General features: G+C 42.8%; 1 protein-coding gene across 2 annotated transcripts in view; it reads left to right on the top strand.

Annotated features, from left to right (window-relative positions):
• The window catches only part of PIK3C3 (phosphatidylinositol 3-kinase catalytic subunit type 3), a 311,657-nt gene that overhangs the window by 145,819 nt on the left and 140,090 nt on the right, over nt 1-25,748 (top strand). The gene's annotated exons all lie outside the window — the stretch shown is intronic.

The following is a 25,748-nucleotide window of genomic DNA, read 5'->3' on the forward strand; positions in this document are numbered from 1 at the left end:
AATAGGATGTCAGGATGCCAAGAATGGGTTCAGGAAAAAAGTAGTCTGATAACCAGATGGGAGCATGAAGAGAATGGATGCAGCAGAGATAAGATGGCAGAGAACAGGATTGGAGGGTGCAGATAGCAGAGTGGAAAGAAGCAGAGAATGGGTGCAGCCAGAGGGAAGTATGCAGATCATTGTAGGGGAGGAAGCAGATAACGGATACAGTAGAGAGAAGTGTGCAGAGAGAAGAGACAGATCAGACAGAGCAGATAGTGGAAGCAGTAGAGAGAAGTGGGCAGAGAACAGGAATAGAAGGAAGAGGATGGGTACAGAACACAGACATGGCAGAGAGAAGTGGGCAGAGAACAGGAATAGAAGGAAGAGGATGGGTGCAGAACGCAGACATGGCAGAGAGAAGTGGGCAGAGAACAGGAATAGAAGGAAGAGGATGGGTGCAGAACGCAGACATGGCACAGAGAAGTGGGCAGAGAACAGGAATAGAAGGAAGAGGATGGGTGCAGAACGCAGACATGGCAGAGAAGTGGGCAGAGAACAGGAATAGAAGGAAGAGGGTGGGTGCAGAACGCAGACATGGCACAGAGAAGTGGGCAGAGAACAGGAATAGAAAGAAGAGGATGGGTGCAGAACGCAGACATGGCACAGAGAAGTGGGCAGAGAACAGGAATAGAAGGAAGAGGATGGGTGCAGAACGCAAACATCACAGAGAAGTGGGCAGAGAACAGGAATAGAAGGAAGAGGATGGGTGCAGAACGCAGACATGGCACAGAGAAGTGGGCAGAGAACAGGAATAGAAGGAAGAGGATGGGTGCAGAACGCAAACATCAGAGAAGTGGGCAGAGAACAGGAATAGAAGGAAGAGGATGGGTGCAGAACGCAGACATGGCACAGAGAAGTGGGCAGAGAACAGGAATAGAAGGAAGAGGATGGGTGCAGAACGCAAACATCAGAGAAGTGGGCAGAGAACAGGAATAGAAGGAAGAGGATGGGTGCAGAACGCAGACATGGCAGAGAAGTGGGCAGAAAACAGGAAGAGGATGGGTGCATAACGCAGACATGGCACAGAAGTGGGCAGAGAACAGAAATAGAAGGAAGAGGATGGGTGCAGAACGCAAACATCACAGAGAAGTGGGCAGAGAACAGGAATAGAAGGAAGAGGATGGGTGCAGAACGCAGACATGGCAGAGAAGTGGGCAGAGAACAGGAATAGAAGGAAGAGGGTGGGTGCAGAACGCAGACATGGCAGAGAAGTGGGCAGAGAACAGGAATAGAAGGAAGAGGGTGGGTGCAGAACGCAGACATGGCACAGAGAAGTGGGCAGAGAACAGGAATAGAAGGAAGAGGATGGGTGCAGAACGCAGACATGGCAGAGAAGTGGGCAGAAAACAGGAAGAGGATGGGTGCAGAACGCAGACATGGCACAGAGAAGTGGGCAGAGAACAGGAATAGAAGGAAGAGGATGGGTGCAGAACGCAGACATGGCAGAGAAGTGGGCAGAAAACAGGAAGAGGGTGGGTGCAGAACGCAGACATGGCACAGAGAAGTGGGCAGAGAACAGGAATAGAAGGAAGAGGATGGGTGCAGAACGCAAACATCACAGAGAAGTGGGCAGAGAACAGGAATAGAAGGAAGAGGATGGGTGCAGAACGCAAACATCACAGAGAAGTGGGCAGAGAACCGGAATAGAAGGAAGAGGATGGGTACAGAACACAGACATGGCACAGAGAAGTGGGCAGAGAACAGGAATAGAAGGAAGAGGATGGGTGCAGAACGCAGACATGGCAGAGAAGTGGGCAGAGAACAGGAATAGAAGGAAGAGGATGGGTGCAGAACGCAGACATGGCACAGAGAAGTGGGCAGAGAACAGGAATAGAAGGAAGAGGATGGGTGCAGAACACAGACATGGCACAGAGAAGTGGGCAGAGAACAGGAATAGAAGGAAGAGGATGGGTGCAGAACACAGACATGGCACAGAGAAGTGGGCAGAGAACAGGAATAGAAGGAAGAGGATGGGTGCAGAACGCAGACATGGCACAGAGAGAAGTGGGCAGAGAACAGGAGGAGGATGGGCAGAATATTGAAGGATGGAGTATGTCAAAGAATTCAGGAAAGGGGGGATTAAATATATCTCCAGTTATACAGACACAAGTTATGAGATTTCCTAATTCCTTCCCAGTTCACCATTGGCTAATCTTCTCATTCAGGGCGACCATTATTCTCTATCAAGGTCAATGAGAAGGCCGGAGGTCTGCAATGGGAAATCTAGGTGGGGGAGGGTTTTCAGTGTTTTTCTTTATGGCTCACATGTCTATTTCTGGAGGCCAGCTGGAATATTCAGGATTTAAACCTTTCTCCACTTGTTATAAATCTGCTGCAGACCTCCTACTGGAGCATTCGTTGTCCTTTACATTCCCCTCCTGGAATTATTTGTCTATATACATATTGTGAACTGCACTAAATCCAATTACTGCTTGATGTCAGTGATTGCAGAGGGCATGATGTGCAGCGTCTGCCATGAGCTTCCTATGGGGAGGTGACTGGTCCTTCTCAGTAAACAGATGACGGATTGTTGCTAGGTGGAAATGATCCTCTTCCCCCCTTGGTGTTACTCCAACCTGTCAGCAGAGGGCACTGTATACCCACCATATCTTCCTCCTTACAATGCAGAGATCAATTCTTTTTTTTTTTTTTTGCACGCAAGAATACAGAGAGAAGATGCTTTGTTTGTTAAATTGCTTGTTTTGCCTCTAACAATCTGAAGCATAAATTGAGTCTGCGGATAGATAATCACATTGTGCAGAAAAATGTTATGTTATTAATGTTCGCTTCATAAAACGTCACGCATGGGATGATATCCTGTGTATGTGAATTGCCTTGGCTTTCTGTCTGGCTCTGGTAAACAGCATGCCAATCGCTAATCACCTCTGGATGGTCTGTATCTAGGCACTCTCTGTCGTTTGGCATGGATTTGCATTTGAAGCTGTTATAGCTGCAAAGGGCGGGCCAACTCTATGTTGAACCCTACTAGCTAACACTAGAATGCCATTACAGTTCATGTGCGTATAAACACAGGTGTCCCAATACTTTTGGTAATATAGGGTATGTAGATGCAGCACCAATCTGATGCTGCATCTGTCCCCCCGCCTCCTCTACACCGAGAACTGATCGATCAAAGAGAGCTGATCATTCAGTTCTCGATCTTTAGTGAGCAGAGCAATGACTATCAGTCACCGGCTCTCCGCTGTGCCCCTCCAGCACTCACTGGAGCACCCGGCTCTAGAGGTGGTAGGAGCGGCTGCCTCAGGATTTCTGCGGTGCGCTGGGAGGCTGAGTCAGCTGCCGGTCAGGCATCAGGGCGGATCCCAACATTGTCAGGATCCTTTCAGAGCCTGGACTGGTTCTGTGATGTCAGCTGACAGCAGGCTTTTGCCCGCTGTCAGCTGAATCTGGGTCACAGGAGTGCAAAACAAAGTTGATTGGCCATGCTTTTCCTTTTTAAAAAGTCTGCTCAACCCCAGGAGCCTAATGCCCGCTTCTTGTTCTCTACTCACAGACCTGTATATACAAGTTGAGCACAATCTAGGGAAGCAAAGGGTAGGTGCTTTACTGATTTACTCTTGCAACGAAGAACAGGTAAAATAGCAAGGCTTGTCATCCTGGTCAGCTGCCATAGAACTCTCATACTGCTGCTTCATGGCTTGCAAGTTTTTACATTTTTATGTCACGCCTGCCCACTTCCAGTCTACCCAAAAAGATTTACTTTAAGGCTACAGTCACACTTTCACGTAGCAATTTTGGTTGAGCGATTCTCACGCGATTTTACGTGGCCTTTTCCTTTGAACAGGCTGCCTTATGCCTTAAGCTCCTGTTTTTTTCCAGGCGACAAGCTTCACGTGATTTTTAAAGGTGCGGTTTGCCGTGATTGCCGCAGGAGAGGCAGAATCGCATTATGTTTGGTGTGCTAATTAAAGGATGACACCCAAACACGTGTTGTGCAGCGACTGCCAGGCAATTTACATTTGGGGGCACAATTACGGCTGTTCTGTCCACGATTCCAAACTGTGAAGTGTCAATGGGGCCTAAAGTGACTGTAAATGCTCATTTTGTTTTTTTAATTAAAATAACAAACATGTTATAATTACCTGCTCTGTGTAATGGTTTTGCACAGAGCAGCCCCGATCCTTCTCTTCTCAGGTCCCCGTCGGCGCTCCTTGCTCCTTCCCACGGCTGAGTACCCCCCTTGCTCTGGGGGTCTCGCTCCTGAGCCCCACGCTGTGTGCCCATTGAGACACAGAGCGCAGCTCGGACCGCCCCCCCCTCCCTCGTTTCTGGTTGTGATTGACAGCAGCATGAGCCAATGGTTCCCTCTGCTGTCTCTGAGCCAATGAGAATGGAGAGATCCTTTGCTCTTGTGCACATCACTGGATCAAGATTAGGCTCAGGTAATTTTAGTGGGGGGGGGGGGGGGGGGGGGATCTGCATAAAAAATGTTTTTTACCTTAATGCAGAAAATACAGAAAATTGATTTTACTTCCTCTTTTGTTCCCTGCAAAGTAAAAGCATCGCATACTAGCCCATTGTGGGCTTCGTTTTCAGGCAAGCGACACATAATTTCCCCGCTGGTGGCCGCGTCCATCTTCATCCCTCTTCCTTCCAGGGCCGTGGACTCCGGCTCTGTGACTGGCCAGAGTCGCGTGACATCACTCCTGCGCATGCGCTCAGGAGCCGACGGTCACGGCACGGGCCCTGTAAAAAACAGCACGTGCCCCTTCTTCAGTACGATGACGTCGGCGCAAGCGTATATGGTAAATATCTCCTTTACCGTGCAGATTTAGGAGATATTTCCAGTACCTTATAGGCTTACCTGTAGGTAAAAGTGGTATGTAAGGGGTTAAAACAACTTTAAGGTAAAAAATACCTCCTACCTTTAGAACCACTTTAACTGCTAATGATGACTTTTGAAAAAGATCAATTTGTAGTGATCATTTCCATTAGTTCTGCTTGTGCAGCAACTCTGGAGCCGCAAAAGTTTGATCGAGAATCCTGTAGTGATGCCTCATTGCCAGTTCTTAGCTCTTCAGTACGGCCCACTATATGGCCATTGTTTTTATTCTGGATCGTTGTCATCTTAGGACAGGATTTAGAGTGTAGAGAAATGGGATGATAGTGGTGCTGCCAACAGTTATTTCATGACAAATTACCATATATACTCGAGTATAAGTCGACCCGAATATAAGCCGAGGCACCTAATTTTACCACAAAAAACTGGGAAAACGTATTGACTCGAATATAAGCCTAGGGTGAGAAATGCACAGCTACTGTAAGTGGAAAAGAGGGTCAACAATGCCCATTTGCAGCCATAGGTCCCCTGAACTTCAAACTCGGTAGTTAAGGGTTCCTAGATGCCCCCTAGCTGCAGCCAAAATTTGGGGTCTCTGGACCCAAAGGGTCCTGAAATGACATAGCTGCAGATGGACACAGTTGACCGACTTTGGAGCCCCGTATCTTGGGGCAACTTGGTGCTATGAACCCCAAATTTGGTGTGCAAACCCAGTGGAACTATAACATATCCAAAGCTGGGGTTCCTAGCACTAAGTGGCCCCGAGATATGGGGCCCCAAACTCTGTTCGGAAAATGTCAAGCACTTTTCTGCAGCAGAGAATGACATTTTCCGAACCGAGTTTGGGGCCCCATATCTCGGGGCCACTTGGTGCTAGGAACCCCTGCTTTGGATTTGTTGATATCAATGATAGAGCATTTACAGGGTACATATATTGGGTTGCTGGTGACCCACAAGGGAAAGAGAAAGGATGGTCGCCACAATAATCCAGCTCTCTAACATAAATTTATGTTAGACCTGGATTATTGTGGTGGTCCCACATTATCCCCTGAGGAAGCCATCACTGGCGAAACATGTTGGGATTTAACATCCATCTGTGACCATATTTATATAATGTTTGGGGGTTCTAAGTAATTCTCTAGCAAAAAATATAAATTATAACTTGTAAAACAACAAGTGTCAGAAATAGGCTTGGTCTTGAAGTGGTTAATTGGGGAATCCCTCACCAATTCACTTCTATCCTTACAGTATGGTGCCAACAACTGCACCCCAAATCGTATAAGTATATATTTACAGGCAATGTAACACTTCTATCACTTTTTTTATTATACTTTTTTATATATATATAGTGTGTGTGTGTGTGTGTGTGTGTGTGTGTGTGTCTATATCTAGATAGAGAGATATATATATATATATATATATATATATATATATATATATATATATATATATATATATATATATATATATATATATATATATATATATATATATATATATATATATATATATATATATATATATATCTATAGATAGAGATATATATATCTATAGATAGAGATATATATATCTATAGATAGATTATATATATATAGATTATATATATATATATATTATATATATATATATATATATATATATATATATATATATATATATATAATCTATCTAATATTTTTTATATTTTTAAATATTTTATATATATATAAAATAAATAATATATAAAAATATATATCAACTTTTTTTTGCAGTTATAAATAATTACAGTTTAAATCTATGTGGTTAGTCATGTCACCCTATTGATATGATGTTTATTGCATTATGAACTTTGGGTTTGGTAACTCCTGTGCTATTACACCACAGTCTTCTTAGAGCAAAGACAAACTCGGTGTCTGCCAATTACTTATATTGTGTGGATGTTCGTTTGACACATTACAGGAAATTACATTTAGCTCAGTAACTCCCTTTCATCACTGCAAACAGCAATAGAAAATTGAGTATGCAACCTGTAATCAGACATGTCTGGCTCATCCCTGGAAGTCAAACGGCTGTTCAATGGCTGTTAATTGCATTACGAATCCTCCCTGATTCTCTTCTTTGAATTTCTTGGTGTCGGATGAATTCATAAGAGATGGATATTTCGATGGAAAGTTGGCACATATTGGGCCTTATTTTGGCTTTTTTTTAATGCATACATTTTAAAGTGATTCTTTGTAACTGCAATGGAGAAGCAATCAAGTCCTACCCACATTGTTCTATGGCTTTGATAGAACTGCATCTCAATATAACAACATTTCTTAAAGTGAAAGAATATGAATGTGTAACTTACATTTTGAATCCATGGATCCATCCTATCGTATGCCAACAGTTGAGGCCGGTGGTGTTCTGGTATGTGGAATGTTTTTACATTATACTCCTTTTATACCAACCAGAGCTAATTTAAAGGGGTTGTAAACCTTAATGCATTCTATGCAGTAGAGCTGCACAATTAATCGTTAAAAAATCGTGATCTCGATTCACCCCCCCCCGACGATCTCTCCTGCAGATTTTGCGATTCTTTCATATAAACAAGTGGAGAGACTTTATCTGCTCACTCAGCTGTCAAAAGAAAGCATCCCGGCAGTCTGCCAAGTCTTTTAACTTGAAACATTGTAACTAAGCTTCCTTCTTAGATCTAAGGCTCGGTTCACACATGGGCGGCACGACTTGCAGGTCGCCTCAGCGAGGCGACCTGCAAACGACTGCCGGGGCGACTTGCGAGACGACTTCTGCATAGAAGTCTATGCAAGTCGCCCCAAGTCGCCCCCAAAGTAATACAGGAACCTTTTTCTAAGTCGGAGCGACTTGCGTCGCTCCGATTAGAACGGTTCCATAGCACAGAACGGGAGGCGACTTGTCAGGCGACTAGGTCGCCTGACAAGTCGCCCCAGTGTGAACCGAGCCTTAGAGATAGAACTTCTGTGTAAATAAATAATCTGGGCAATCTGCCAAGTTTTCAACAACGTGTAAATGCAGGAAGTTTAATCACTTAAAGTCTAAATCTTTTTCTGACACTTCTTTCTTAAGTTAAAATAAATATTTTTTGCTAGAAAATTACTCGGAACCCCCAAACATTATATATATTTTAGCAGAGACCCTAGGGAATAAAATGGCAATTGCTGCAATATTTTATGTCACACTGTATTTTCCCAGCGGTCTTTCAAATACAATTTTTTTGGAAAAAATACACTTTAATGAATAAAAAAACAAAAACGAAACCGTAAAGTTAGTCCAATTTTTTTTAGTTTTAATGTGGCAGATGATGTTACGCCGCGAGAATCGTAATCTATCTTCTACGCAAAAAAAATTGTGATTCTCATTTTAGCCAGACTCGTGCAGCTCTACTATGCAGTAAAGGATATGTAAAGGTTCGTTTTAACCGGTTCCCGACCGGCGCATGCTGATGTACGTCGGCAGAATGGCACGGCTGTGCAAATGGGCGTACCCGTACGTCCCTTTAAATTTGCCACGTGCCATTGCGCGCACGCTGCCCGGGAGCTCCATGATGCCCGCGATCGCCTCGCGGAGAGGATGAACGGGGAGTTGCTAATGTAAGCAAGCATCTCCCCGGTCTGCCTAGTGACAGTGTCACTGATCTCTGCTCCCCTGTGATCGGGAGCAGAGGTCAGTGATGTGTCACACGTAGCTACACCCCCCCCCCCCCCGTTAGAAACACTCCCCAGGACATAACCCTTACACTGCCCCCTAGTGGTTAACCCCTTCACTGCCAGTGTCATTTACACAGGAATCAATGCATTTGTATAGCACTGATTGCTGTATAAATGACAATGGTCCCAAAAATGTGTAAAAAATGTCCGATGTGTCCGCCATAATGTCACAGTCACGATAAAAATCGCTGATCGTAGCCATTACTAGTAAAAAAAAAAATTAATAAAAATGCCATAAAACTATCCCCTATTTTGTAAACGCTATAACTTTTGTGCAAACCAATCAATAAATGTTTATTGCAATTTTTTTTTTTTTTTTTTTTTTTATACCAAAAATATGTAGAAGAATACATATCGGCCTGAAATGAGGAAAAAAATGTTTTTTTAAATATTTTTTGGGGATATTTATTATAGCAAAAAGTAATGCGTTTTTTCAAAATTGTTGCTATTTTTTTGTTTATAGTGCAAAAAATAAAAAACGCAGAGGTGATCAAATACCACCAAAATAAAGCTCTATTTGTGGGGAAAAAAAGTCATCAATTTTGTTTGGGTGCAGCGGCGCACGACCACGCAATTGTTAAAGCGACGCAGTGCTGAATCGCAAAAAGTGCTCTGGTCAGGAAGGGGGTAAATTCTTCCGGGGCTGAAGTGGTTAAAAAACAAAAAACAAACATGTCATACTTGCCTCCTCTTGGTCTTGCACAGAGTGGCTCCGATCCTCCTCTTCTTGGGCCCCACAGCAGTGCTCCTGGCTCCTCCTTTTCTCGAGTGCCGCCGTTGGAGAGCCGCTCCCACTCGGGCGCGCTCCCGTGTCCTGCTGCTGCATCCATTGACACAGACAGCAGGACTCGGCCCCGCCCCCTGGCTCCCGCATCATTGGATTTGATTGACAGCAGTGGGAGCCAATGGCTGCTATCAATCTATCCAATCGGGACCCGAGACACCGGCTGGAGCTGGTGTGCTTGTCCCCGTCGCTGGAAAGACCGGGTTCAGGTACGTAAAAGGGGGGCTCTGGGTTGCTGCTGCATAACAGGAGGTTTTTTTTTACCTTAACCACTGTACCACCAACCGCTGCACGCCGATATACGTCGGCACAACGGCAGCGGTGGGCAAATTGGCATACCTGTACACTCGATTACCGCCGGTGTCCCGCGATCATGTCACGGAGCCGCAGAACAGGGAAGTTCCTATGTAAATAAGGCATTTCTCCGTTCTGCCTAGTGACATGACAGGGATCTACTGCTCCCTGTCATCGGGAGCAGTGATCGCTGTCATTTCAGTGGTAGCCCACCCCCCCCCACAGTTAGAATCACTCCCTAGGACACGCTTAACCCCTTGATTGCCCCTAGTGTTTAACCCCTTCCCTGCCAGTGTCATTTACACAGTAATCAGTGCATTTTTATAGCACTGATCGCTGTATAAATGACAATGGTCCCAAAATAGTGTCAAAAGTGTCAGGTGTGTCCGCCATAATGTCGCAGTCACGATAAAAATCGCAGATCGCCTCCATTACTAAAAAAAAATAATAATAATAAAAATGCCATAAATATATCCCCTATTTTGTAGACGCTATAACTTTTAAACCAATCAATATACGCTTATTGCGATTATATTTTTTTTTTTTTTTTACCAAAAATATGTAGAAGAATACATATCGGCCTAAACTGAGTAAAAAATTTGTTTTTTTATTAGGGCTGGGGAAATTAAAGATTAATTCCTCGATTATTCATTAATTTTTTTGATTGCTCAAAATTTTTTTGATCGATAGGCCGCCTGCCCTGAGGCAGCTTTGGGCCAAGCTGTGGCTGCAGCGCAGCCCTCCGCTCCCTCCTCCACTATATGTCATACACAGTCTGCGGGCATCTCCCGCTGTGTGTCTCCGAGCTGAGTGTGAAAACTTTGGCTGCGCTGTGATTAAAGTCCCACCCTCCTCCTAGATCAGCTCGTGTGATAGACGCAGTGTTCTGTCTATCACACAAGCTGATCTAGGAGGAGGGCGGGACTTTTCTCACGGCGTGGCCAAAGTTTTCACACTCAGCTCGGGGAGACACAGCGTGAGATGCCCGCAGACTGTGTAATCTAGGCACAGGCACTGACTACGGCGAGGCTGCGATTATGGGCACGGCGAGGCTGCGATTATGGGCACGGCGAGGCTGCGATTATGGGCACGGTCTATCACACAAGCTGATCTAGGAGGAGAGCGGGACTTTTCTCACAGCGCGGCCAAAGTTTTCACACTCAGCTCCGATACACAGCGGGAGATGCCCGCAGACTGTGTAATCCAGGCACAGGCACGGACTACAGTGAGACTGCATTTATGGGCACGGTGAGACTGCATTTATGGGCACGGTGAGACTGCATTTATGGGCACGGTGAGACTGCATTTATGGGCACGGTGAGACTGCATTATGGGCACGGTGAGGCTGCGATTATGGGCATGGTCTATCACACAAGCTGATCTAGGAGGAGGGCGGGACTTTTCTCACAGCGCAGCCAAAGTTTTCACACTCCGCTCCGAGACACTCAGCGGGAGATGCCCGCAGACTGTGTAATCCAGGCACAGACTACAGTGAGGCTGCGATTATGGGCACGGTGAGACTGCATTTATGGGCACGGTGAGACTGCATTTATGGGCACGGTGAGACTGCATTTATGGGCACGGTGAGACTGCATTTATGGGCACGGTGAGACTGCATTTATGGGCACGGTGAGACTGCATTTATGGGCACGGTGAGACTGCATTATGGGCACGGTGAGACTGCATTATGGCCTCGGTGAGACTGCATTATGGCCTCGGTGAGACTGCATTATGGGCACGGTGAGTCAGCATTATGGGCACGGTGAGTCAGCATTATGGGCACGGTGAGTCAGCATTATGGGCACGGTGAGACTGCATTATGGGCACGGCGAGGCTGCGATTATGGGCACATAAATCAGCTAAAAGTAGTTGGATCTGTATGTGCGCTATTTATCGAAATTAGTCGATTAATCGATTAAAAAAATCGATTAATCGAACACGAAAATTTTAATTAGTAACAGCCCTATTTTTTATATATTTTTGGGGGATATTTATTATAGCAAAAAGTAAAAAATTTTCCTTTTTTTTTTTTCAAAATTGTCGGTCTTTTTTTGTTTATAGCGCAAAAAATAAAAACCGCAGGTGATCGCAGGTGATCAAATACCACTTTGTGGGAAATAAAGGACTTTTTGTTTTGGTACAATGCCGCATGACCGCGCAGTTGTCAGTTAAAGCGTCGCAGTGGCAAATCGCAAAAAGTGCTCTGGTCAGGAAGGAGGTAAAATCTTCCGGGGCTGAAGTGATTAATGCATAGACTGCATTAAGGTGAAAAACCTCTTTTAAGGGACAAAACCTTTTGTAGTGTAGCAGCCCCCCTTTTACTTACCTGAACCCGATCGTTCCAGCGATGGGGACAAGCACAGCAGCTCCAGTCCACTGTTTCGGGTCCTCATTGGATACATTGATACCAGCGAGAGCCATTGGCTCCTGCTGCTGTCGATCAAAGTCAGTGACGGGGGGGGGGCAGGGCCAAGTCCTGCTGTCTGTGTCAATGGATGCAGCACCAGGACTCGGGAGCGCCCCCGCACAAGTGCCCCCATGGAATGCGGCTCTCCGTGGGGGCACTCGAAGAGGAGGAGCCAAGAGCACAGGGGGAGAATCCCAGAAGAAGAGGATCGGGCCGCTCTGCAAAACGCTTGCAAGAGCAGGTAAGTATAACATGTTTCTTATTTAAAATAAAAATACGTTCCTTTACAATGCCTTTCAGTGCCATAGGCTAACCAATTATTGTTGCTGACTGTATGTATCCTTTTCTGGACACTAGATAGATGTATCTGTATACATAATTTTCAGTTTTGTATCACGTTTGAACATGATGCATATTGAATCAGTTTATTTTGGTGCCAGGATCTCAGCACTGCATGTTCTAAGTATGTGACTTGCATGCCGATAGCATATTATGGGTTAGTATAAAGGCTCTTTGAGGGCTGATGACAGGTCCACTCAACTTATGCAGAGCGGACACGGGCACAGCCCACTTTCCTCTATGGGCGATCGGATGTAAACGCCTGCCCGTTTACATGAGACTGTCATCCGGTCTGTTCTGCCAAAGGTTTTGGAAATCCAGACTGAACCCTACAGACTAAGGCTGGGATGCCATTAAAGTTCATGTGTGTGTGTAAAGGCAGGTGTCCCAATACTTTTGACAATATAGTGTATGTGGTGCTTGAGAGGACTATCAGAGAATGCAGACCTAATAGAGGAAATGAGGGTCAGAGAGTGTGGACAGGATACATTTTGTTTGGGGATATTCTGCAGAAGACAACATGAAACTAGGAATGTTACATTAGGCTAATAGTGCTCAATGCTATTACCCTAATCAATGTTCCCACCACAACCTGCTGAGGTCATTGGGCCGCACATCATATATCAAAGGGCCGCAGGTTGGGCACCTTCTAGAGAATAGTTATGTGACTCTTGTCTCCGTTCCATGTGTGTGTTCTGCTAAAACTCCTCTACCCTAATAGGCGTTGATTACTCCATTAAGCTCACAAGAGTCAAGGCTCCCCTGACCATGTGTAATCAGAGGCAGTTCAATAGGTGTTGTGTTTGGACAGGGAATGTCACCATGTTTACTGCTGACACACACATTCATCTCAGCAGTGTCTGACTCCAACATTCACTAATTGATTTGTTTACATTAACCGCTTAAGTGGTCATGGACATTGTGAAGAGCTTCCAGTTCTTGTGTAAGAGCTCTGCAAACACAGCTTCACTGGGCATTTCGTCTCAATTAACTACACATCAGGTTCATTCTAGATGGTTAATCCTAGTTATTATAGGGCCATATCTTCCTGTACCACTTCTGGATTGTGTGTGGAAGATAGAAGCGGTTATCGACTCTTCTAGTCATCTGTCAGCTTTGGATGGCAGCTGAGCCACATAACACGTCTAATTTTCACCATTTTTTTTTTTCTCTACTTATTTTGATTACACTATGACATTTTTTTGTTAAACTTTTTATATACTGGGGAAGCACAGTTGATCCTCCATGAAACAGAATAAGCAGTTTATTCTTTATTTTAGTATAGTGGACAGAGATATAAAAATCATTCCTTTAGGGCTAGTTTACACTTGCTTCAAAACAAGGCTTCGGACAGTCTCTCTGAACTCCAGTCAAAGCTCCTGTCACTAAATAAAATGCTTAGCTTACAGTCATGTTTGCACCTTGCTTTTGCGTGGGGCTTCGGTGGGGCTTCGGTGGAGCCATGATGAGGCTTCAGTGGGGCTTCGGTGGAGCCATGATGAGGCTTCGGTGGGGCTTCGGTGGAGCCATGATGAGGCTTCGGTGGGGCTTCAGTGGAGCCATGATGAGGCTTCGGTGGGGCTTCGGTGGAGCCATGATGAGGCTTCGGTGGGGCTTCAGTGGAGCCATGATGAGGCTTCGGTGGGGCTTCGGTGGAGCCATGATGAGGCTTCGGTGGGGCTTTGGTGGAGCCATGATGAGGCTTCGGTGGGGCTTTGATGGGCCTTCAAATGAGCTTTGCCATAGACTTTTATGGAGGCTTTGAAGCACCACTAAAGCTACATGGGGTATAATTTTTGAAGCAAAGCAAGGTGTAAACAGGACTGTAAGCTAACCATTTTATTTAATGACAATGGCTTTGAGTAGTGTTCAGAGAACTTTAACAAAGCCTGTCCGAAGCCTTGTTTTGAAGCAAGTGTAAACTAGCTGTTAATGTGTTTTGAAGTCGAAGCAAGTGTAAATAGGCCCTTATACTCCTTGGCCATCTGCACATCCAGAAATGCTGGTTTACAGATACAGATCCCACCTAACAACATTGAGCCATTCATTTTTAACCACTTACGGACCTCCGCACAGCGATATACGTCCTATCTTTGAAGAGGAATATCGTTGTTAGGGCAGCGCTAGCTGCCATAACCCCAGTATCCTCTTCATCGGCCGGCGGTCCGCTTTCTGATAAGAGGGGTCTCTGCGGCGGATTCGCTGCAAGATCATTTTTATCGGCGGCGGGAGAGGGCCCCTTCCCCTGCGCTCCGGTGCCCTCCGCCGCTTACCGGAGCTGTCGGCAGCGGCGGAGGCGATCGGTTGTTGCTCCTTCCTTGGTATGGAGATGAGTGAGGGGAAGAAGGTCCCCATACCATTGCAGGGTGGAAGCGACGTCAAAACGTCACTTCCGCCCATAGCTCTTAAAAGGCCTTTTTTTTTTTACTTTTTGTCATTTAAAAAAAAAAAAAAAAAAAAAAAAAAAAAAAAATGTTTTTGTTTTTTTTTTTGTTTTTGTTTTTTATTGCATTTTAGTGTAAATCTGAGGTCTTTTTGACCCCACATCTCCTATTTTTTTTCTATTACAAGGGATGTTTACATTCTTGTAATAGGAATAAAAGTGACACAATTTTTTTTTTTAAAGAAAAGTGTAAAAATAAAAAATAAAAGGTAAAATAAATAATAATGTAAAAAAAATGTTAACGTGCCCTGTCCCGCCGAGCTTGCGTGCATAAGCGAACGCATATGTGAGTAGCGCCCGCATGTGAAAATGATGTTCAAACCACACATACAGCTGTTTCTAGTTTATCGGCCATCATCTGTAGACATAGCGGCTTCTATGGAGAAGGTCTTGAGAGCAACAAAATATATTACCAGACAGGTGATGGTGAGGAAGGCCAAAAGGAGCCATAAAACGCCACATGGCTCAGCCCACCTTTTTACCAGTATGAAGCTTAGTAAAGCTTTCTTCAAACAAAGGTATCTACATGCCTCACTTCCATCACAAATCCCAAAAATAAGGGATTTACATCTCATTTTTAATAGTGGGCTGAGCAATGCAAATGATCTTTTTATACCTCTTGGCCAACCACACATTTAGAACCTCTGGTTTATAGCACAGATACCTACTAACATTTAATGTATTCCAAACTGCACAGCTGTTTCAGGCTTGTTGGTCATCAATGAATAGAAGCATTGGCATGTATGAAGGAAGGCTAATGGACTAACGAGAAGGTATAACCCAACTGGTTATTTTGAGGTGGGTCACAAAACCAGAACAAAGCACAGTAGAGCTGACTTAAAGCAAATGGTATCTACTATTATGTCATCATAAATGGAAGATATACATTTAAGTTTACCTGTGTTCTTTTGACTGTCAGAGGTTTAGGAGAGCCAAAAATTCGAAAATATTGGTCATGTACCCTTCGCTAACCATTTCATCTATGGAAGATTTTACCCCCTTTATGACTAGGCCATTCTTTGCTATTCTGCACTGCGCTACATTAACTGTCGATTGAGCAGTCATGCAATGCTGTACCCAAACCAAATTTTATATAATTTTTTTTTTTTTTACATAAAATAGAGCTTTCTTTTGGTGGTATTTGATCACCACTGGGTTTGTTTTTTTTATTTTAATTTTTTGCAATTATAAACGAAAAAAGACCCAATATTTTTTACTTTCTGCTATAAAACACATCCAATAACAAATTTTAAAAATCTAATTTTCTACATAAATTTTGGCCAAAATGTATTCTGCTCAGGGTGGATTTGATTTAAATCACGAGTAAAAAGGCTTGATTTAAATCAACTTGATTTTAAATCATAATTTTTAAAGAGCAACTGTCATCTCTGTCCTGCATCGGTTCCTCCTCTGACCCTCTGTTGACTCACCGACAGTCCCATTCACTTTAATGGGACGGCTGATGATGCAGCAGTGACACAACAAGGTGAGGGATGTGGCGGCAGCAGGTGAGTGGATGCTAACAGGCGCTGCCATGATGGATCTGAAATGACAGGTGCTCTTTAAATGTAAGAACTTATTTTTGCTGATAGTTAGAATCTTTAATATTTGCAAACAAAATTAAGGTTTCCCATTTAGAATAATAAGCTGTCAGGTTAGTAAATATCCCCAAACTGGGTCTCTTTTACGGCCTGCTGCCATTTTGCTCCTCAAGGGAGGAATAAAGCACTTCAAGCTATTTGCAGAAAGATCACAAGTTTAATAAGCTGCTCACTTTCATTTTTACTGCTTGCCCTTCCTCCTCACACTTAGGGCCTGGTACAGATGCATTTCTCTCCAAACAATCATACAGTTTGCAGTGTACATAGATTTGCAAAACAATGGGATAAAGGAATATTCCTGTTGTGTGAATGCATCAATGCAATGCATGTTATCTCAGCTTTCAGAGCTTGGATTAATTGAATGACCAAAAAATGTAAATATTGCAGAATATACAGCCTCATACTACATAACTAAGCTCCATTTTATGCTGAATAAACTAAATTATTAATGTATCTTTAATAGTAAACTATCTTTAGAGTTTTTACTTCGAAAGCATTTTATTAAAATAAATTTGATAAAAATTTTAAAAAATCAGATTAAAATTTATAAAAAACCTTTATTTTATAAAAATTCATATAAAACCTGATTTTTTTTTTTTTTTTTTTTAAATCATCGATTTTTATCCACCCTGATTCTGCTACATGTTTATTGATTGGATTGCGTGAAGTTATAGTGTCTTAAACTATGGTGTGTGTATATATGTATGTATGTGTGTGTGTGTATGTATATATATATATATATATATATATATATATATATATATATATATATATATATATATATATATATATATATATATTGGAATGTTTATTTTTTTTTTTTTTTTTGGTTTTAGTGTTACTTTGATGTACCAATAAATGACACTTCATGGATTACAGTCTTGCCGGCTCTTCTTACTATTTTTGCATTCAATGGATTGCACTCTATACAATGCCTGCTTTTCACATATTGCCGGTAGTATATACTGTATAAAAAGTAGTCCCAATCAACAGAATCAATCTGTGAACCTCTAATTACCCTTAAAGCAAAAATTTGTCTTTAAAAAACACCTCAATAGTTCCTGCATGACTGTCTCCGTGTGCACAATGCCAGTTCTATGAAGACATTGGGGTTGATTTACTAAAGGCAAATCCGCTTTGAACTACAAGTGCACTTGGAAGTGCAGTCACTTTAGATCTGAGGGGAAGATCTGAAATGAGTGGAAGCTCTGCTGATTTTACCATCCAATCATGTACAAGCAAAAATACTTTTTTTTTTTTTTCCTTGCATGTCCCCCTCAGATCTACAGCGACTGCACTTCCAAGTGGCACTTGTAGTGCAAAGTGGATTGGCCTTTAGTAAATAAAGCCCATGGTTTGAGTTTGGTGTGGGGGTTCTCAGGTGGCCTGCTCAGAGCCCTGACCTCAACCCTACTGAATACCTATGGTGATGAGAAGCCCTGTGAGTCTTCTCATCCAGTTACGAGTCTTTTCATCTAATATCAGTACCTCATCCCACAAATGCTGTTTTTAGCTGAATGGACACAACATCTCTAAAATCTTGTGGAAAATTTTCACAGAAATATGTAGGTGGTTATAGATGCAAAGCTGGGGGGACTTTATAATGCAGCCCATGGTTTTGGAATAGCATGTCCAACAATTTTATCTTCGTCATATAGTGTATGACTTATAAGTGCATATGCATTCTAAAGCTACCCAGAGTTATGAGTTGGGTTTACTCCTCCTGACCAGATGGGGCCTGCACAGGACCACTAGTCAACTGCACTGGAAAATGATAGTTGGGTAAATAAAAATAAATAAAACACCTCTGTACACTTATGTTCCCCATGTGATAGAAGGTTGCCGCAACAGAACAGAACATTTGTGTCAGTAGAGTAACTTACACAACACAGGAGTCTGATCAAGGCTTCAAGAAGTACTGTACCATGAAAATCGGGTGCAAATAGCGTGTGTGTTATACGCCAATACTTCAATTTTAGCTGCCTGGGGGGGTGGGGGGACAAGCGCCATCAGATTACATACAGTGAGAATCTCCTGTTTACTTGGCGGCCTCTGTAATAGGAAGTCCTGTCTCCTGGGCCGTCATTGGACCAATGTTCTGTCTATCATAGGAGATTCTCACTGTATATAATCTGTCTGCTTTCGTCCTGCCCCCCCTCCCTGTCCCCTCTGGGCTGCAGATGGGCATCTATCAGGCTGCACTGATGGCAATGGTGAGGCTTCTGCACTGATGGCAATGGTGAGGCTTCTGCACTGATGGCAATGGTGAGGCTTCTGCACTGATGGCAATGGTGATTCTTCTGCATTGATGGCAATGGTGAGGCTGCTGCATTGAGGCAATGGTGAGGCTTCTGCATTGATGGCAATGGTGAGGCTTCTGCATTGATGGCAATGGTGAGGCTTCTGCATTGATGGCAATGGTGAGGCTTCTGCATTGATGGCAATGGTGAGGCTTCTGCATTGATGGCAATGGTGAGGCTTCTGCATTGATGGCAGTGGTGAGGCTTCTGCATTGATGGCAGTGGTGAGGCTTCTGCATTGATGGCAGTGGTGAGGCTTCTGCATTGATGGCAGTGGTGAGGCTTCTGCATTGATGGCAGTGGTGAGGCTTCTGCATTGATGGCAGTGGTGAGGCTTCTGCATTGATGGCAGTGGTGAGGCTTCTGCATTGATGGCAGTGGTGAGGCTTCTGCATTGATGGCAGTGGTGAGGCTTCTGCATTGATGGCAGTGGTGAGGCTTCTGCATTGATGGCAGTGGTGAGGCTTCTGCATTGATGGCAGTGGTGAGGCTTCTGCATTGATGGCAGTGGTGAGGCTTCTGCATTGATGGCAGTGGTGAGGCTTCTGCATTGATGGCAGTGGTGAGGCTTCTGCATTGATGGCAGTGGTGAGGCTTCTGCATTGATGGCAGTGGTGAGGCTTCTGCATTGATGGCAGTGGTGAGGCTTCTGCATTGATGGCAGTGGTGAGGCTTCTGCATTGATGGCAGTGGTGAGGCTTCTGCATTGATGGCAATTGTGAGGCTGCAGATGGGCATTGATCAGGCTGCATTGATGGCAATGGTGAGGCTTCTGCATTGATGGCAATGGTGAGGCTGCAGATGGGCACTGACCCTTATTTTGCTTCAAAGTTCGATAAATACGGTACATCCTCCTAAATTTAACCCTCCCCAAGCATCACATATTTACCTTCCTTTTGTTTCCCTACTGTTTCATTCAGCAACTGCGAGTGAAGATGAATCCTGCATAAGCTACGGGTTGCCTAAGTTTTTTTTTTTTTGCAATTCTTAAGTTAAAATTGGAAGTTTCAGATAAGAACGTGAAGACAGTTTAATTAGAGAACATAACAAATGACGCAGTGCAGACTGAGAGGCTATTCAGGACTCCTAGCCATTGTTCCTGGCTATAAGATCTCTCATCTCCATCATATATCATGGAGGGAATTTCTCTGGATGCAGAGTTAAATGTATGGCTGCGTCAGTCCTCTGCTTTATCATAGATAAGCATTAGATTTATGATTGTGTAAACTGGTCCAGAATATCTTCTTATCTGATTCATATTCCCCATAAAATTACCTTTTACTGCGTTTTTTCAGGGTGCCTTATGTGCCTGTAATCACAAATGAAAGAAAATATAAATGTCTACTCTTAGTTGCTGTTATATTTATTATCATTATCATTTTGTCTCCTAAACTTCCTGGAATTTATACCTATAATAATAGCATATTTATTCTGTTTCACATATCATTTTATGCGAATCACATACATTCTTATTATAAATATACAGGATTTATATAGCGCCAACAGTTTGCGCAGCGCTTTACAACATGAGGGTAGACAGTACACTTACAATACAAATCAATACAGGAGGGATCAGAGGGACCTGCTCGTTAGAGCTTACAACCTCTTAGGACCCAGCCTGTAAGCAGAATATATTGTCTTTGCTGACTTGACAAGATTCACAGATAGCTGAACCAACCAAGATTGATCAGATATAGAATCTAATGTATAATAAAGGATTCATGAGTACAGAGGACTTTTTCCAGGTTCCTTGAAGATCAGGAAACTATATCCCCCCTTGTGGCTGGAACTAGGCTCGGGCTAGTTGTCCTGTCACTGGTGGCAAATCACCAGAAACAGGTTAGCTAAGGAGACCACCCACTTATTCCTGCAGGGTCTTTCCCTTATTACCAAATGCTACAGAATCTTGCTCACCATCAACACAGCTTGCAGGATCGCTAGTTTGATATGGACCAAATGAGGTAGTATGCTGGACCTGGGGAGTGGCATAGTGAGGGAATGAATGTGAGTGACTCCCCCGCTGTCACGAAGGACCTATATATCCATTGGAACCATTTTAAACACCGGATGGGATATCCACGTCCGCCCGTGGTCTGCAACTAAGCACATGCTGTATACCTTACAGCAGTAAGGTGAGCTACTTATAGACACGGAGGTGTTCACACTGAAGATCTGTATGCTGCTTGGTGGTGGGACTGCTGTTTATTCACCTACTTGGACTCACTGTATTCGGTTTCTAAACCTATGTCAGCCAATTTGTGCTAGTTTTGTGACTAGACCATTTGGACGTTTTGTTGATTGTTTCACTTAAGTTTGTTCAATTTTATCCATGTATATTCATTTTTTGAGATATTTGTTATAGGCCACATAATTGCCTATTCGTTATACACTATACATGCCACATTTGATTTTATCATTTTATATATTGGTATCTCCTTTTTAGTGTATCTGTGGCCCCATTTGGGCTGTTTTCACCTCTCTATCACATTCACTTTATACTTAGTCCCTTCCACATTCCACTCCCCTTCCCCTTTTATCACAGTGCAACTACCATTTTCCTTTTGTTTATACAGTGAGGGAAAAAAACTATTTGATCCCCTGCTAATTTTGTACGTTTGCCCACTGACAAAGAAATGATCAGTATATTTTTAATGGTAGATTTATTTTAACAGTGAGAGACAGAATAACAACAAAAAAAAATCCAGAAAAACGCAAAAAAGTTATAAATTGATTTGCATTTTAAAGAGTGAAATAAGTATTGGATCCCCTATCAATTGTCAAGATTTCTGGCTCCGAGGTGTCTTCTATACAGGTAACGAGCTGAGATTAGGAGCACTCTCTTAAAAGGACTGCTAATCTCAGCTTGTTACCTGTATGCTTCTGACACCTGTCCACAGAAGCAATCAATCAGCTTCCAATTATGGGCAAGACCAAAGAGCTGTTCAAGAATGTCAGGGACAATATTGTAGACCTACATAAGGCTGGAATGGGCTACAAGACCATCACCAAGCAGCTTGGTGAGAGGGTGACAACAGTCGGTGCGATTATTTGCAAATGGAAGAAACGCAAAATAACTGTCAATCTCCCTCGGTCTGGGGCTCCATGCACGATCTCACCTCGTGGAGTTTTAATGATCCTGTGAACAGTGGGGAATCAGCCCAGAACTACGAAGGAGAATCTGGTCAATGATCTCAAGGCAGCTAGGCCAATAGTCACCAAGAAAACAATTGGTAACACACTACGCCGTGAAGGACTGAAATCCTGCAGGGCCTGCAAGGACCCCCTGCTCAAGAGAACACATGTACAGGCCTGTCTGAAGTTTGCTAATGAACATCTGAATGATTCAGAGGAGAACTGGGTGAAAGTGTTGTGGTCAGATGACCAAAATCAAGCTCTTTGGCATCAAGTCCAACTCACCGTGTTTGGAGAAGGAGGAATATTGGCTATGAACCCAAAAACACCATCCCCACTGTCAAACATAGAGATTGAAACATTATGCTTTTTAGGGTGTTTTTCTGCTAAGGGGACAGGACAACTTCACTACATCAAAAGGGACGATGGACGGGGCCGTTACCATCAAATCTTGGGTGAGAATCTCCCTCAGGCAGGGCATTGAAGATGGGTCATGGATCGGTATTCTAGCATGACAATGAGCCAAAACACACGGCCAAGGCAACAAAGGAGTGGCTCAAGAAGCACAGGAAGGGCCTATCCAGTCTCTAGACCTTAATTCCATAGAAAATGACAGCCTCAAAACCTTAATGACTTGGAGAGGATCTGCAAAGAGAAGTGGGACAAAATCCCCCCTGAGATGTGTGCAAACCTGGTGGCCAACTACAAGAAACGTCTGACCTCTGTGATTGCCAACAAGGGTTTTGACACCAAGTAATAAGTTATGTTTTGTGAATGGTTCAAATAATTATTTCACTCATTGAAATGCAAATCAATTTATAACGTTTTTCAAATGTGTTTTTTTTTTTTTTTTTGTTCTCTCTCTCACTGCTAAAATGAAGCTTCAGTTAAAATTAGAGACTGATCATTTCTTTGTCAGTGGGCAAACGTACAAAATCAGCATGGGATAAAGTACTTTTTTCTCTCACTGTAGCTAGAATGGAACTACACTATGAGGTTGATTTACATAAACTGAAGCGAAATCTGGTGTAGCTGTGCATAGAAGGCAAGTCACCTTCCAGGTTCTTTGTCAAAGCTTAATAAAGTTAGAAGCTGATTGTCCACCATGCATAGCTGCACCAGATTTTGTACTCCAGTGTTTTGTTTTTTTTTTTTTTTTGTTTGTTTTTTTTTTAGTAGAAAATATAGTTCAACAAGCCAAAGAACATTATACATTTTCAAAGTGACCAGCCAAAACGTCCGGCATCTCAAATCATAAGCACTCTCCAGTTTTAGTAAATCAACCCCCATATGACCAAAAGTGTGTGGATACTTGACCAACAAACCTATATGAGTTTGCTGGATGTCCCATCCCATGTCATGGGCATTAATATGAAGTTGGCCACTCTTTTATGGCTATCCACTTTTCTGGTAAGGCTTTCCACAAGATTTTGGAGTATCTGCGGATATTTGTGCCCATTAAGCAAAAAGGAGGTGTTTGAATTCATCCCAAAGGTGTTCAGTGGGGTTGAGGTCAGGGCTCTGTGTAGGACTTTCGAGTTCTTCCACACCAAGCTCCTCAAACCATGTTTTTTTTGGAATTAGCCTTGTGCACAGGAACGCAACCATGCTGAAACAGAAAAAAGTCACCCCCCAAGCTGGTGCAACAAGGCTGGAATCGCACAATTGTCAAATATATTTTTGTATGTTGTAGCAATAACCATATCTTTTTGGTGGAAACACCTGAACTAAATCTTTTGTATGGGTGACCATATACATTTGGCTATATACTGTAGGTCGGTGTGATGGTCAGGGACCATATACGTTTTGCCATAATGTGTTTACAAGAAAATAGAAGGTCCGTACAGTAGGATTCTACAGTTATGGTATTACAATCTTGCCTAGTCGGAGACAGTTTGTGGTCTTATGTACTTCCCCTGTTCTGCTCCATTACAGTCTTCAAAAGAGAGGTTTAAGCTGGCCAGAGGCAGAACAAAAAAAAAATGAAATAAATGGATTCCTCCATCCACACAACCGAGGCAGATAGAGGAATCCTGCCTTCTGAGGCATTGGGGTTGAGTTATTAAAAGGAGAGCAAGCAAAATCTGGTGCAGCTGTGCATGGTAGCCAATCGGCTTCCAACTTCAGCTTGTTCAATTAGATTTTGAAAAAAATAAAAATAAAAAATCTGGAAGCTGATTGGTTTCTATGCAGAGCTGCACCAATGTTTGCACACTCCACTTTTAGTAAATCAACCCAATTTTATACTGAAAGCCGGGACTCTCTGCCATCCCAATACACAAGCCCTTTCAACAGAAGTCGATGGTTAAATCAACTTCAGGAGCAGCATTGGCTGGTCCCTGCTGAACCTGTCGAATTTTGATTGCTCTGTGGGTCTGATATTGCACAGTATCAATGGCGAGAGGCCGCAGTCCTGCCAAGAGTTTCTATATAAGCTAATTGATCAGACAGAAAAGGATTATGGGAGTCAAATATTTTCACTGGATGCTTTTTTGAGACATTTTATGGTTGTATTTGAGTTTTTTTTTTTTTATATCTGGACAATCTCTTCCATAACACATACCATATGCTGCCAAGAAAATGTTCTTTGTTATTAATTGCTGTGTGTCTTTATGTTCACTCATATGTGTGCACTCCACCACGATGTTGGACAATGCAGCACTTTAGGCTTGCCATATCTGTGTGAATCATTTCTACAGCATGTTTACCACCTATTCACATTATGCCCTAATAGACTCGTGCATTAAGCTTTGTTACTGACAAACCAAGTTCCTACCATCAGTATAAATTTCCCAATTAAGAGAGGAGCACTTATGGAAATGTGAGTGATTTCAGTATCCAGCACAGTTCTTATTTATATTGATGTGTTCAGTTTGAAATAGATATGCAGTTTCCTAAACTGAAAAGCATTACAAAGAAGCCTCAATTTAAAAGAAGAAAAAAAAAAAAGGGAAAAAATGCTTTTCATGCACTTATGATTGTCCCTGCCCCCTGTAAAATACTTTCTATGCAGCCGGTAAATGGTTTTATCATTGTCTGCACGTTATATGGATGGTTAAAGTAAAACTGTCACAAATGTAGGTGGCTTAGACTGAGCAAATTATAATATATAAATTATATATATAATTTTCAAAGGTCACATTCAGTAGAAAATCTCATTTCCAAATGGTAACTAGATCCAGAAGTACTGTATAGGCACATTCATCTCCAATTTTCCTGTACAAATTGCACTAGGCCCAAGTAGCAGTGAAGGTGATAACTGTAAGTATCTGTGTTAGTCTTCAAATGGATCACTTTGGACCCCAGGCTATAATATACTGGCTTCCAACTTCTGCCTCAATGATTAAAATGTAACGATGAGCAAAACATACGTGGTTAATCAGGTTGAAAAAAGACACAAGTCCATCTAGTTCAACCATAAAAATAAATAAATAAAAGATATCATACAATCCTATATTCACAATCCTATACACACAGTTGATCCAGAGGAAGGCGAAAAACCCCAGCAAAGCATGATCCAATTTACCACAGAAGGCAATCAGATTTTCCCTGGATCAACTTTACCTATAAATGTTAGTACCCAGTCATATTATGTACATTTAGGAAAGAATCCAGGCCTTTTTTAAAGCAATCTACTGAGCTGGGCAGAACCACCTCTGGAGGGAGTCTATTCCACATTTTCACAGCTCTTACTGTGAATAAACCTTTCCGTATTTGGAGATGAAATCTCTTTTCCTCTAGGCGTAAAGAGTGCCCCTTGTCCTCTGTGTTGACCGTAAAGTGAATAACAACACCAAGTTCACTATATGGACCCCTTATATATTTGTACATGGTGATCATATCCCCCCTTAATCTCCTCTTCTCAAGAGAGAATAAATTCAGTTCCTCTAATCTTTCC

This window comes from Aquarana catesbeiana, linkage group LG01 (genome assembly GCF_042186555.1).
Source record: "Aquarana catesbeiana isolate 2022-GZ linkage group LG01, ASM4218655v1, whole genome shotgun sequence".
In the NCBI taxonomy this organism is placed as follows: Eukaryota; Metazoa; Chordata; class Amphibia; order Anura; family Ranidae; genus Aquarana; species Aquarana catesbeiana.